Genomic DNA, 15,448 nt, shown 5'->3' on the forward strand with positions numbered 1-15,448 from the left:
TCTGATGCTGAAAGGTACCACTAAAAAGTTTTGTTCCAGAGATAACTGGCATAAAATCCCTTCATCAGCACTGATGGGGAGAAGAGATGGTAAACCAGGGAAGAGTTTACCTGGAACGTGTCTCCTGCAGGAGAGAAGGGTGTAATATCTGATTGTTTCTTATTTTAGTGAATTATTCTTGCTAACTAGGTGTGAAGTTCAATTGTTTCTAAGCTGAAGGACAGCAAGTGCCATCAATGTCCTCTAAATTTTGGTGCCATGGGACAAAGCTCTAGCAACCCCATCCTAACTAGGGATGGTTCTGCTGAGACCACTGGGGAACTTGTTTCATTGGAGGGGTAAATATCCTACTTAAGCTCAGGGTTGCTTAGGGGACTGATCTTATCCTCCCATTCATTGTTCTTGGAAATGGGATAGTTTGGCAGCATTTTATACCATGGAATTTGAGGCTCTTCTGACCATATGGTAGTGAAGTAACTAGTCCAACCCTTTTACAAATAAGGAAATGAAAGGATAGAGTGGTTGATTGATTTTTATAAAGTCACACAGCTAATTTGTGGCAGATCAGGGGAATTAAGAACCCAAGTCTCCTAACCCCAGGGTTATGCTCTTTGTACTATAAATTACATGGTCTCCATTTGCCTGTGGGTAGAATACCACATCATGAAACTGATCTAGTGATAGAGTACTCATTTTAAGGCCTTATATAAGATTTTCACCTATAGAAGTCCTATGTAATTGGGTGTTACAGTGGATAGAGCACTAGGCTTGGTGGTCAGGAAGACTCATCTTTGGGAGTTCAAATCTGACCTCAGACACTTACTGTGTGACCCTGGGGAAGCCATTTGACCCTGTTTGCCTCAGTTTCCTCATTTTATAATGAGTTGGAAAAGGAAATGTCAAACCTCTCTACTATCTTTGCCAAGAAAATCCCAAATGGGATCACAAAGAGTCAGACAGGAGTGGAAATGACTGAATAATCTCAACAATGTGATTCTAAGGCAGATTTGGTGACTCCCTCTATATCCATTCACTCAAAGCCTCCCCCCCCTGTTCTTATATTCATGGATAGTCCTTCCCCACCTCCCCCCAAAACATGATTGCTGATATTCTAGTAAAAATAAATAAGATGATAGTTTTTTAACTTTTAAGTTATTTAAATTACTCTTCGTTAGGAAGGAAGGATGGAAACAAACATTTATTAGATGTCTACTATGTGCTAAGTGCTCTTGGGATACAAATACAAGTGAAAAAGACAGTCTCTGCTCTTGGGAAACTTACATTCTAATGGGATAAGGTAACATACAACATGGCTGAAAAGTGAAGGATGGGCTGAGGGGAATTTGGGCCATGGTTGTGAAGTCCAGAAGTCAGGCCCGTGGCCCCTCAACAAAACTGAGACTTAAGAAGGAAGTCATAAGTGGGAGAAGGGGGTAGGCCTCACCAAAGGATCTTTTGGGTTGAGAAGGCCCCAATAGGATTAGATATTCCAGGGTGAGGAGAACCCCAGGGTCTCAGGGAAATTCCAGGTTGTGACAACATTTGGAAGTTCAAGAACCAGGAAGTGGGCTTGGAGGAGAATGAAGTTTGCCACATATTTACTTCTTTTGCTAGGAAATGTAGATTCAGTGCTAGAAGGAACCTGAGGGGCTATCTATTTTAACCCATTTATTTTACAACTGAAATCCAGAAAGCTAAATGACTTGCCCAAAATCACGCACACACACAGGTCAGGTAGTAAGGGATGGAGGCTGGAATCCATTTCCTGGGATGCCAGATCCAGTACTCTTTCTTCCATAGACAGCTGACCTCAGAGTCAGGATTCAAACCTTGCCTCTGGCACATATTGGCTATGAGACCTTGGGGAGGTCTTTTACCTCCTCAGTGCCTCCAGACAATTTTCTACATCTCTATAAGTCACAGAACAGTGCCAGTCTGCACTGGTTGAATGAATTTCTTCATCAATAGATCCCTACTTGAGTGAAACCATAGGTTTGGACAGAACAAGAAAGTCACTTTAGAAACCCAAGAGTATAAGAACAAAAGGGTAATTGCTCACAATGGTTAATTCTGCTCTATGGGAACTAAACAAAACATCAGATATACTTAATTGTCATATTAATGAACATTAATTGATTCCTGCTCTGTACCTATTCACAGCTGAAAGACTTTTCAAGAACTTGTATAATAAATATAGATTAGAATAGTTGACCCCTAAGGTCCTTTCCAGTTCTGACAGTCTGATTCTATGAAAAGAATTGGGGCAGAACAGATTGAAATGAGACATTTTTTAACAAGAGAAGAAGGAAAATGTGTGTCTGAACTTATTGTTCCACACTTGGTTTTAGTTTCAAGGATGACACACACAGTGCATCTGGGCAGATGTGTGACTTCTGACAAGTTTGCCAGCAGACTTTACTTGTTTTCTGGTAAGTGTATTGGTGCATACCAACAACAAGAAAAAATAAAGATGTGTTTGCTGTTCATGAACACCCCCAGAGTGCTAAAACTGCCTCCTGTACCTTTAGATGTGGGCATATATGTCTGGGCAGGTTAGTGTTATAGGTATTAGAAAGTGAGAACAATTTAAAATTTCTACAAAGGTCAGGAAGGATCATGCAGTTAACATTCCTTAAATGTTAGGATTCATTTCCCTCCCCTCCCAAACTTGACAGTATTTTTCTCCAATTACATGTAAGATAGTTTTTAACATTCACTTTTATAGGATTTTATTCCAATTTTTTTCTCCCTCATTCCCTCCCCTTTCCTCCCCAAGATGGCAAGCAATCTGATACAAGCTATATATGTATAATTAGGATTCCTGACTCGGTAAGAAGGCAGATGAAATTCAGTTTTACGCTGATGGTAACAATCCAAAGCACTTTTATGATTCCCTGAAAGCTACTTATGGACCAAAAACCTATAGTGCATCACAGCTGCTCAGTGCTGATGGAACCACATTGATTAGTGATAAGGACATGATCCTAGAGAGATGGGCTGAACACTTCCATAGTGTTCTCAACAGACCATCATCAATCAATGCTGAGACCATTGACCGTTTACCTCAGGTTGAAGTCAATTCCTCCTTAGCTGAACTTCCAACTGAAGAAGAGGTTTTGAGGGCCATTAGGCTCCTTTCATGAAGCAAAGCACCTGGTGCTGATTCTATTCCAGCTGAGATTTACAAGGTATGGGGACCATTGCTTATATAAAAGCTGACTGAAATTTTCCAGGTTGTATGGCAAGAGGAGGTTATCCCCCAACAGTTCAAAGATGCTTTCATTGTCCATCTCTATAAAGGTAAAGGGAGTAGATTGTCTTGTGAAAATCACAGAGGGGTCTCTCTCTTAGTCATTGCTGGCAAAATTCTTGCTACAGTGCTCCTTAATAGGCTGATCCTTCACCTGGAAGATGGTCATCTATGTGAGAATGAGTGTTGCTTCAGAAAGGGTTGAGGAATAATCGATATGGTGATTGCTGCACAACAACTCCAGGAGAAATTCCAGGAGCAGAATAGAGGTTTATACACAATGTTTGTAGATCTGACCAAGGCCTTTGACACTATTAGTCATGAGGGCTTATGGAAAATTGTGTCAAAATTTGGTTGCCCAGAGAATTTCATCAGCATTGTATATCAATTTCATGATAGCATGTTTGCCCAGGTTCTGGATAGAGGAAAATGCTCTCGGGCCTTCCCAGTCATCAATGAAGTGAAACACAATAGACTATGTGCTTGCTCCCATGCTTTTTAGCATGATGTTTTCAGTCATGTTGTCAAATGTTTTCAATGAGTTATGAACATGACATCAAGGTCAACTACTGTACTAATGGCAAGTTCTTCAATTTGAAAAGGCCACAAGTCAAGACCAAAGTGGAGGGAGTGTTGGTGCATGATTTTCTGTTTGGAGATGCACTCAATGCAGCCTCTGAAGCTGTGAAGCAACAAAGTATGGATCAATTCTCTACTACCTGTGCTAATTTTGGCCTAATAATTAACATGAAGAAAACACAGGTGCTCCATCAGCCACCACCACACCATCCATATGTGGAACCATCAGATACAACAAATGGAGAAGTTTTGAATCCTGTGGATAAGTTCACTTACTTTGCTAGTGTACTTTCCAGGGATGTACACATTAACAATGAGGTTGATGTATGCATTGCCAGAGCTAACTCAGTGTTTGGGAGGCTCTGAAGAAAAGTTTGGGAGAGAAGACGTATTAGACTGATTACCAAACTGAAGGTCTACAGAGCCATGGTGCTGACCTTGTTGTATGCCTGTGAAACATGGACAGTCTACTAGTGGCATGCCAGGAAACTGAATCGCTTCCATTTGAATTGTCTTAGGAAGATTCTGAAGATCACCTGGCAGGATAAGGTACCAGATGCTGAAAGTCTTGCTTGAACTAAACTGCCAAGTATTCAAACTATGCTTCAGAGAGTGCAACTCCAATGGGCTGGCCACGTTGTTGGAATCCAAAATGTACACTTGTTAGAAAGACTATTTTATGGAGAACTTGTATGAAACAGGTGATCACATGGTGGTCAGAAGAAGTGATACAAGGACATTCTCAAGGTCTCTCTCAAGAATTTTGGATTTGACTGTGTGACATGGGAGACATTGGCATATGACTGCTAAGCATGGTGTGCCCACATCAGGAAAGGGCTGTGCCCTGTGAGCAAAGCAGAATTGAGACAACACAAAGGAAACATAGGATGTGCAAATTTGGAGTGACCACTCCAAATGTTCACATAGACTGTCTGTGCCTAATCTGTGGTAGAGCATTCCGAGACCATATTGGTCTCATCAGCCACAGTCGGACACATTGAAACTTCACTTTATCATGGTGATGTCATTTTGGTCCTCTTTGAGAAGGAAGGACAACAACCAGTAACAGGACCAGAAAGAAGAATCTGAAAAAAAGGGAAAAACCACGAGAAAGAAAAAGAGAGAGAGGAGTTAGTAAGCTTCGATCTACATTCAGACCTCATAGCTCTTTCTCTGGATGTGGATCACATTTTCCATCATGAGAATTTTGGAATTTTCTTGGATCTTTGTATTGCTGAGAAGAGCTAATTTTATCAAAATTGGTCATTGCACAATGTTGCTGTTATTGTGTACAATGTTCTCCTGGTACTGCTCACTTCAGCATCAGTTCATGCAAGTCCAAGTTTTTCTGAAATCCACCTGTTCCATCATTTCTTATAAAACAAAAGTATCCCTTTACATTCATATACCACAACTTGTTCAGCCATTCCCCAATTGATGAGCATCCCCTCAATTTCCAATGCTTTGTCACCACAAAAAGAGCTGCTATAAATATTTTTTGTACATGTGGGTCCTTTCCCATTTTTTATGATCTCTTTAGGATACAGACCTAATAGTGTTATTGCTGGATCAAATGCGGTTTTATAACTCTTTGGGCATAGGTCTGAACTGCTCTCCAGAATGGTTAGATCAGTTCACAACTCCACCAACAATGCATTAGTTTTTCAATTTTCTTGCGTTTTCTCCAACATTTATCATTTTTCTGTTTTGTCATGTTAGCCAATCTTATAGGTGTGAGGTGGTACTTCAGAGTTGTTTTGACTTGCATTTCTCTAATCCACAGTGATTTAGAGCATTTTTCATCTGAAAGCTGCTTGTTCATATCTTTTGACCGTTTATCAACTGGAGAATGACTTGTAGTCTTATAAATTTGACTCAGTTTTCTACATATTTTAGGATTCATTTTTACTAAGATGTGCTACTGGAAGCAGGTGTCATTGTCTCCTGTTTATCTAAAACTCTAGAACTTGGCAGTCATTTCTCGCACTGTTCTGAAAGCTAAACCTGAGTGGTCTGTAAAACGTGGTCCATGGGAACCATTTGTCCTTTCAACAGTAGCTCAAAAATGGGAATTTCTCACTTATCTTTGTTATTGCATAGGACAAAGAAACTATTTTGTTTTTTCTTCTTTCCTATTGGCCCAAATATTATTATGTGGGTAAATGACATTGAAAATGTGTGTTCAAAATGGCTAAGGATAAAGAGATTCTTGAAAATGTAGAGCAGGCCTGGGCCAGGTATATACTAGAGCTGTGCTTCTCAATCTTGGTTTAACAATATCCCACGCTATCTTTCATTCTATCTAGAGGGATTAGCAAAACTATAATTTACTTAATTTACTTTAACTCAACAAAATAAATGTGTAGGAATGGTGAGCATGAAATTGAAGGAACTGTGTGATATAATGACAATATTCCCAAAAGCTGGATGGTACTGTGTTAAAAAAAACCTTAGACTCAAAGGAACTAGACTGGAATTCTATTTACAATTTGTGTGATCTTCGTGCAGTTACTTCACTCCTTTTTATCTTGGTTCTACTCTGAGTTCTTCCCATGTATTAACCTCCTAGAGCAGGAACTTTTATTAACCTTGGGGATCTGTAAACTTAAAATAATTTTTTTTTGGCAACTATATTTCAATATTTGGGAGTTTTGTGTGATTTCATTGTTCAATTGCGTCCTACTCTTTGTGGCTCTGTGGACTATATTGCCATGGGGTTTTCTTGGTAAAGATACTGGAAGAGATTGTCAATTACTTCTCCAGTAGATTAAGGCAAGTAGAGGTTAAGTGACTTACCCAGGATCACACAGCTAGTAAGGTCTCAGGCCACATTTGAATTCAGGTCATCTTGACTCCAGGCCCAGTGCTCTATCCACTGAACTACCTTGTTGTCTCATATGTATCGGTATGCATATATGTATGTGTATGTGCAAATGTACGTATATATGTATGTAAATGTTGATATTTCTTATTTTTGTACATACTTCTCCCCAGTAGAAGACACACTCTTTGAGAGTAGGGATTTTTTCTGTTTTGTTTTGTTTTGTTTTGCTTTGTTTTTGTCTTCATTTCCCTAGCAGAGTAACTTATACCTAGTAGAAACTAAGGAAATGCTAAATTGAATGAATTGCATCAAAGAAATAAGATGGGTTTGATAAAAGGATAAATCCTGGCAGTTATGCCCTTCTCTACTCTGCCTTAATCCCCATTAGCCCTGTCGAATTACAATATGACTATGAAGTTCAGTTTACCCAGGGCAATGCTTAACAGCTAATTTCTAGCACAAATGTTAGCAAGGCTGTTGCACAATTTTCACGGTCTAGTGAAAGCCCAAATCTAGGCAGAGTATCGGAGATCTTGGTCAGCCTCCTCAGTTGCATGACCTATATAACCTTGGGATAGTTGCATGAGCTTTCAAAGAATCATATTTTTCTTCCAGAAACTGGAGATTAACCACATAATACCAACCACCTGTCTGGGCCTACGAAAATGTCTCAAGCATTAAATTAAACCAGAAAACAAATAAATTAGTAATATGTCATGAAAACAAGGCCTGAAAGCAATTATTAAGCATAAAGCCATTACCATATGAAATTTTTATAATGTCCCTAAGAGACTCTCTGAAAGGGATAACTTCCTTTACATAATGACAAAATAATACTAATAACATCTTTATAAGCACAGAAAGTCTTCATAGTTCTGGGAATAGAGATCTGACCTTGGAGTCAGATCTGGATTCAAGCAGACACATTCTGGTTGTACAATCATGGATAAGTTGCTGAACCTCTCACTGCCTAAGGAAACTCTCCAGTTGGAGATTACTGGAATGGTGGAGGGAATTTTCACACTAGGATGAAATCACAGGTCCGGATTTTTTTTTTAAATGTTCACAAAACACCTTCCTTGTGAAGCAGGGTTACTAAAATTTCTTTCTCAACTGAGTCCTTCTTCCTTGGTTACAGAAGCTTACATCAGAAGGAGCTGGCCTTTCCTTCTCCATTTTAGAAGTCTCCTCAAGAAGCCTGATATAACCTGAATAACCCAGTCCAGGTTCTCTGGAGCAAGATAGAAGGTAGAAAAGCATGTAGAGGGGAGGATGAAGCCACCAAGATGGCAAAGTAGAAGAAGCACCACAGATGAACTCTTCCAATATTCCCTTCCAAACAACTTTAAAATTATGCTTCAAATTGAATTACAGAGTGGAAGAGCCAACAAAAGGTTGGGGTGAAACATTTTTCCGCTCCAAGCAACTTAGGAGGTCAAAAGAAGATGCCTGTGACATTGGGGTTGAGGCTGTCACAGAGCACCCAAGGCAGCAATACCAGCTATGGGCCTTGGAGACCGCTGTAGTAGCTTTGGAAGCTTTCAGCCCAGAGGCAGGGAAGGGATTGAACAATGATCAGAAAGAGAGGAGAGGAGATTCCTGTGTAAGTGCTGGGCATAGGATTGTGAATTATTTGCAATCTCCATTTCACATACTCTATTCCAGATCACAGTTCCAGGGAAGAGAGGAGCACTTGTGGCTGTAAGGAATGGGAACTCTAACTGAGTAAGGATCGTAGACCAGGAGAATAGTGACCATACCTCTCCTTGGAATACATGACCTTGGAAGCATCAAAAAATTATAAACCTCCAGAACTAGTTGTGAAAACAGCAGTGAAAAAAAGCCTGAAAGTGGGGACAGAGGTGAGCAGAGCTCAACTTTAACATAAAAATTAAATTCAAGAAGTAGGCTGGAAAAATGAGCAAACAACAACAAGAAATGAGCCTGACCATAAAAGCTATTATGGTGACAGGGCAAATCAAAACACAAACTCAGAAGGAGACAATGATGTTAAAACAGTCACAAGTAAAGCCTCAAAGAAAAATGCAAAGTGCACAAGCTCAGGAAGAGTTCTTGGAAAAGCTAAAGAAAGAGCAAAAACCAAAAAAAAAAAAAAATTAAAAAAAATCTACCAAAAATGATAGAGGAAAAATTGGGAAATGAAGAGAGAGAGAGAGAGAGAGAGAGAGAGAGAGAGAGAGAGAGAGAGGGAGGGAGGGAGGCAGAGATGTAAGAAAACCATGAAAAGAAAATTAATAGCTTGGTAAAAGAGGCACAAAAAATACTGAAGAAAATCATACCTTAAAAAACAGAATTGACCAAATAACAAAAAAAGTATAAAACTTTTCTGATGAAAATAACTCCTAAAGCAGAATTGGAAAAAGAGGTACAAAAGGTCACGGAAGAAAATAATTCCTTAAATATTAGAACTGGGTGAGTGGAAGCTAATAATTCAACAAGACATTGGGAAACAGAAAAACAAAGTCAAATGAAAAAATAGAAGAAAATGTGCACTATCTCATCAGAAAAACAATTGATTTGGAAAATAGATTGAGGAGAGAGAATGTAAGAATTATTAGACTACCTGAAAGTCATTTAAAAAAAAACCCAGCCTAGTTATCCTATTGTAAGAAATTGTACAGGAAAATTGCCCTAATATCTTAGAACTGAAATGGAAAAATATGGAAAAAATCCACCCATCACTTTTTAACAGAAGTTCCAAAATGAAAACTCCCAGAAAAAAAACCATTCAAATACTATAGAGCCACAAACAGGATCACACAAGATTTAGCCACTACCATGTTAAAGGAGCAAAGAAGCTAGGATTACAACCAAGAATAACCTACCAAGCAAAACTGAGTATAATCCTTCAGGAAAAAAATGGACATTGAAGATTTTTAAGCATTCCTGATGAAAAGACCAGAGATGAATAGAAATTTCAATAATCAAACATAAGTCTGAAGAGAAGCAGAAAAGGTAAACATGTCAGAGAACTCAAAAGGCACTTAGAAAAAAGGGGAAACTGTTTACTTCCCTACATGTAAGTCTTAAGAACTTTATCATTGTCAGGGCAGTTAGAATTCTACACAGACAGAGGGCTTTGGTGGCAGGCAGTTATGTTGGGATGAGATAACAAAGGGAATGGTGAGAAAAAGGGATATCCTGGGAAAAGGAAATGCAAGGGGAAGGTAAAGCTTGAACTTCACTCTCATCTGAACTCATTTAAAGAGGGAAGAGTACACACACATACACACACACACACATACACACACACGTACACACACACTTGGATATTGAAGTCTGTCTTACCCAGATGGAAAGTAGGAGGGGAAGAGACTAGAAGAACAGAAGGGGAGTGATAAAAGGGAGAGTAAATTAAGGGAGGAAGTGGTTGGAAACAAACAGACTTTTGGGAAAGGACAGGGTGAAAAAATGAGAGTAAAGGATAAATAGAATGGAGGGAAATACATTAGCATAATTGTGAATGTGAATGGCATGAACTCAACCACAGAATGGAATGCATCTTTTTTGGGCTATAATGTAATAAAAATTACATTAAATAAAGGGCTTTGGAACCATAGACAAAAATTAATTGGAAACTAAATAAACTAATCCTAAAAGATGATTGGGTCAAAGAACAAATCATAGAAACAATAAATTATTTCACTAAAGATAAAGACAATAATGCAACAACATACCAAAATTTGTGGATGCTGGCACAGCAGTACTTAGGGGAAAATTTATATCTCTAAATGCTTACATCAATAAAAATAAGAAACAGCAGATCAACAAACTGGGCATGCAACTAAGAAGGGAGATATAATAAGAAAACTGGAAGAACATAGAACATGTTACCTATCACACTTATGGATAGGAGAAGTTATAAATAAACAAGAGACAGAGTACTGTGAGATATAAAAAGGATAACTTTGATTGCTTTAAATTAAAAGGTTTTAAAACCAATGTAGCCAAAATTAGAAGGAAAGCAAAAAACTGGAGGGGGGGAATTTTACAGACAGTTTCTTGGATAAAAGTTATATATCTCAAATATATAGAGAATTTTATCAAATTTATAAGAATATGAATCATATCCCAAATGATAAATGGTCAAAGGATAAGAATAGGCAGTTTTCAGATGAAGAAATCAAAATTATATGTAGTCATATAAAATGCTCTAAATCACTATTGATTAGAAAAAAATGCAAATTAAAACAACTTTGTGATATTGCCTCATACCTCTCAGATTGGCTAAAACAACAGAAGGGGAAAATGACAAATGTTGGAGGGGATGTAGGAGAATTGGGACATTAACAAATTGTTGTGTATTTACATTATATATTAGAACTATAAAATAATATTATATATTAATATAATTAATTGAAACTGTGAACTGATCTAACCATTTTAGAGAGCAATCTGTGTGTTCATCCTTTGTTGCCAAAGAAGATCATGCCATCAGAAAAATAATGACATGACTTGCACTTGACTTTGTTTTGAATGAGGGAGGGCTGTACAGGTCACCAGCCTCACTTCTCCTCCAGAGCCATTTGAATCCAATGACCAGATATTCATCAGGATGACTGGAGATGACCCAGGATGAGGCAATTGGGGTTAAGTGACTTGCCCAAAGTCACATAGCTAGTCAGTGTCAAGTGTCTGAGGTGAGATTTGAACTCAGATCCTTCTGACTCCTGCACTGGGGCTCTATCCACTGCACCACCTAGCTGCCCAGAGAGCAATCTGGAATTATGCTGAAAGAGTTATAAAACTATGTATATGCTCTTTGACCCAGCAACACCACTATTAGGTCTGTTTCACAAGGTGATTAGGGGAAAAAGAAAAAGAACATATATGTTCTAAAATACTGATAGCAGCTCTCTTGGTGGTGGAAAAGAAATGGAGATTGAGGGGATGCCCCTCAACTGGGGAATGGCTAAGCAAGTTGTGGTATATGATTGTGATGGAATACTGCTGTGTTGTAAGGAGATCAGCTGGTTGATTTTAGAAAAAAAAACATGAAAAGACTTGTATGAAATAATGAAAAGTTAAGTGAGCCGAACCAAGAGAACATTGTATACAGTAACAACAATATTGCTCAAACAATAATTATGAAAATCCAAGCTGTTCTGAGTACTATAAATACTCAAATAAATTATAAAGGACCTACGAAGGAAGATGCTATCCTCCTCCAGAGAAAGAAGTGTACAGAGTATGGTTTTACATATATTTATAAATCTGTGTCAAATGGTGACCTCTTCTAGAGCAGGATGGGGAGGGCAAGAGGAAAACAGTTTAGAACTTAAAATGTAATAAAAATAAATGAAAAAGATTAAATAAAAAACCAAAACAAAATAACTGTAGATAATATAAAATTCCTGGGAGTCTATCTGCCAAGATAAACCCGGAAACTATATGAACACAATCACAAAATAATTTTCACACAAATAAAGACAGATCTAAACAAATAGATGAATATTAATTGCTCATGGGTAGGCTTACAGAATATAATAAAATGACAATTCTACCTCAATTAATTTACTTATTCGGTGCCATATCAATTAAATTACCAACGAGTTACTTTATAGAGTTAGGAAAAAAATAACAAAATTCATCTGGAGGATCAAAAGGTTGAGAATATCAAGGAAGTCAATGAAAAAAGTGAGAAGGAAGGTAGCCTACCAGGGGCAGATTTCAAACTGTATTACAAAGTGGCAATCATCAAAACAATCTAGTATTGGCTAAGAAATAGAGTGGTGGATCAGTGAATTAGATTATGCACATAATATACAGTAGAAAATGGTCATAGCAATCTAGTGTTTGATAAACTCAAGGATCCAATCTTCTGGGGCAAGAACTTACTCTGTGACAAAAAATGCTGGGTAAACTGGAAAGCAATTTAACGGAAAGTAGGCAAGGACCAACATCTTACACTATATACTAAGATAAGGTTAACCTGGGTACATGACTTAGGCACAAATGGTGATATCCTAAACACTTTAGGAGAGCATGGAAAACTTGACCTATCAGATCTATGGATAAGGGAAGAGTTTATAACCAAGCAAGAGCTAGAGAGAATCTCAGGAAGGAAAATGAATAATTTTGATTATATGAAATTTAAAATTTCTTGTAAAAACAAATCCAATGCATCCAAAATAAGAAGGAAGGCAGGAAATGGGCAGGGGAGATTAAAAAAACTCTGAGGTACCATCTCCTAAAGGGATGTGGAAAAATAGGTGCTCTAATGTACTGTTGGTAGAACTGTCAACTGGTACAATCATTCTGGAGAGTAATCTGGAACAATGCCCAAAAGGCTAGAAAATTGCATCCCCTTTGAGCCAACAAAACCACTACTAGGTCTGTATCTCAAAGAGATCAAAGAAAAAGGAAAAGGATTCACATGTACAAAAATATTTATAGAAGCTCTTTTTGTGCTGGCAAAAAAATTGAAAATAGAGGGGATGCCCATCAATCAGGGAATGGTTAGACTAGTTGTGGTATATGATCATCTCTAATCAATACAATGATCTGAGACAATTCCAAAAGACTCATGATGAAAAAATATACTGTCTGCTTCCAGAGAGAAAACTGATGGACTCTGACTTCAGAATAAGCATACATTTTCATTTGCTTTTTTTTTCTAATTTTTCTTGTTTGTGTATGCCAATATGATTAATATGGAAATATTTTTGCATGACTTCACATGTATAATTGATATCATATTACTTTCCATCTTAATGGGTGGGGAAGCAGCTGGTGAGAGGGAGTGAATTTGGAACTCACAATTTTAAAAAATGAATGTTAAAATAAATAAAGTATACTTTTTTTTAAAACATGAAAAGCCTGTGGAGGAAAAGTAGAACTATCCCTCCAACCCCAAGCTCAGCGGGAAGAATTGGGAATTGGGAATGTAAAGAAATAAAGGACAATATACTTTTCCACACATATTGAGGAATGAAGCCAAATGGGAATGGAAAATAGAAACCTTGAGCAATCTCAGAAATAGGTTCGCACAGGACCTGTAGAGACCCTGACAGAGCAGGTAGAACTGTGGGATCTAAGTGTAAAACAACGTTCATACTTTGGAAATTGACAGACAGAACGAATGATGAAAGATGAGAATGGTCAATGTTTAAGGGAGCTGGGAAAAGCAGGCATCGTAATCCAATGCTGGTGAACTATGAAAATTTGTCCAACCATACTGGAAAAAAATATGGGATTATGCTAAGAAATTATTAAACAGTTTTTACCCTTTGATTCGGATATCTTGCTGCTATGTATACATGCATCCAAAGGAAGTCGAAGATAGGAAGGTCCTATACACATCAAAATTTTGTAGCAGCATTTTTTTTTGTAGTAGTAAAGAACTGGGAATAAAGTAGATATTCATTGATTAGGGAATGGCTAAATGTACTGTAGTACAGGAATTAGGATTGTTTCTAACCCATAGGAAATGATGAAGAATATAGAAAAGTATGGAAAGACTTACATGAAGTGATGCAGGGTGAAATGATTAGAACCAGGAAAACTAGATACACAGTAACCACTTCAATGTAAATTTTCAAAAATAAAAAATTAATGCCAAGCAATTATAATGATCAAAGTTAGACCAAAAAAGAGTGAAGAAACTTCTCTCTCCCCTTTTTGCAGGAATGGAGGACTACGTGAATAAAACATGATTCAAACTGTTAAACTCCTGAGCTGTAATAGTTAATTTTGCTGAACTGCCTTTTTTTAAACCTCTCTTTTTAAATTCTTTGTTACAAGGGATTGATCTCTTGGGAGGGAAGGAGACAGGAGAAAAGAGGAAATGGGAGGGGGGGGATGGAGGATATATTTGGAAATGAAAATATAAAAACAAAAGATATTAATAGAATTTTTAAAAATTAAACAAGTTCCTCAAAAAGGACTGGGACCTAGCCAGAGCTATTTCCAGGTGACCAAGGCATACATAGAATGAAATTCCCAAACTGGGAAATTTGTGTAAGCCTGCTCACAAACTGACCAATAAGACTGAAATAGCTAGAAAAGCAGCTAAGACACCAGGCCTAATTGTAGCTCTCAACTAACAAAGGCTTAAAATTCAACCTCCTGCTTTAAGAACTGCCAAGCTGTGAGTATCCTTTCAGAGAATCTTCATTAGTACAAAAAACAACTTCTGTTTTTTGTTTTGTTTTGTTTTGTTTGGGCAAATAAATATTTGAAGGGGGTGTAACATGAGAGGGTCAGGCTGTTGTTATGATGCCACTGATACACACACATTGTGCTATTATAGCAGATGTTATCAGGCTACATTATCATTAGGCCTCCAAGGTAACCTGAGGCAGCAAGGCAATTGACTCAGCACCACCTAACACTGGTGCCTGTGTCCAGCTCGGGCACTGTAACCCAAGAAAACAGCATACCTCACAGAGAATTTTCTTTAACCGCTGACAACAGCAGCAAACAGCATGGAATTGCCCTGTAAAATTAGAGTTATTCATGACAGCAATCCTATCCACAGGGTCTAACGGGAGTATAACCAGCGAGTTACCAGACACTTCTGTTTTGACTTCTCAAGTGTCTAATCTGGGGATATATCTGTAATGTTCTTGTCTCTGAATGAGAGAAGTCTTATAGGAATTCTGGGCATAATGCCTTGACTTTGCTCATACTCTTCCCAGTATTTTCTTTTTCTCCATTGGATTTTACAACCTAACAATGTTTCAATGTCAACGTGGAAAACAAGACTGACCCAAGGACTGAAATCTCCAACTCCAAGAATGCATCCATTTCCTTGCTCGGCACTCCTTACCTGC

The sequence above is a fragment of the Notamacropus eugenii genome, chromosome 3 (assembly GCF_028372415.1).
Source record: "Notamacropus eugenii isolate mMacEug1 chromosome 3, mMacEug1.pri_v2, whole genome shotgun sequence".
NCBI classification, from domain to species: Eukaryota; Metazoa; Chordata; class Mammalia; order Diprotodontia; family Macropodidae; genus Notamacropus; species Notamacropus eugenii.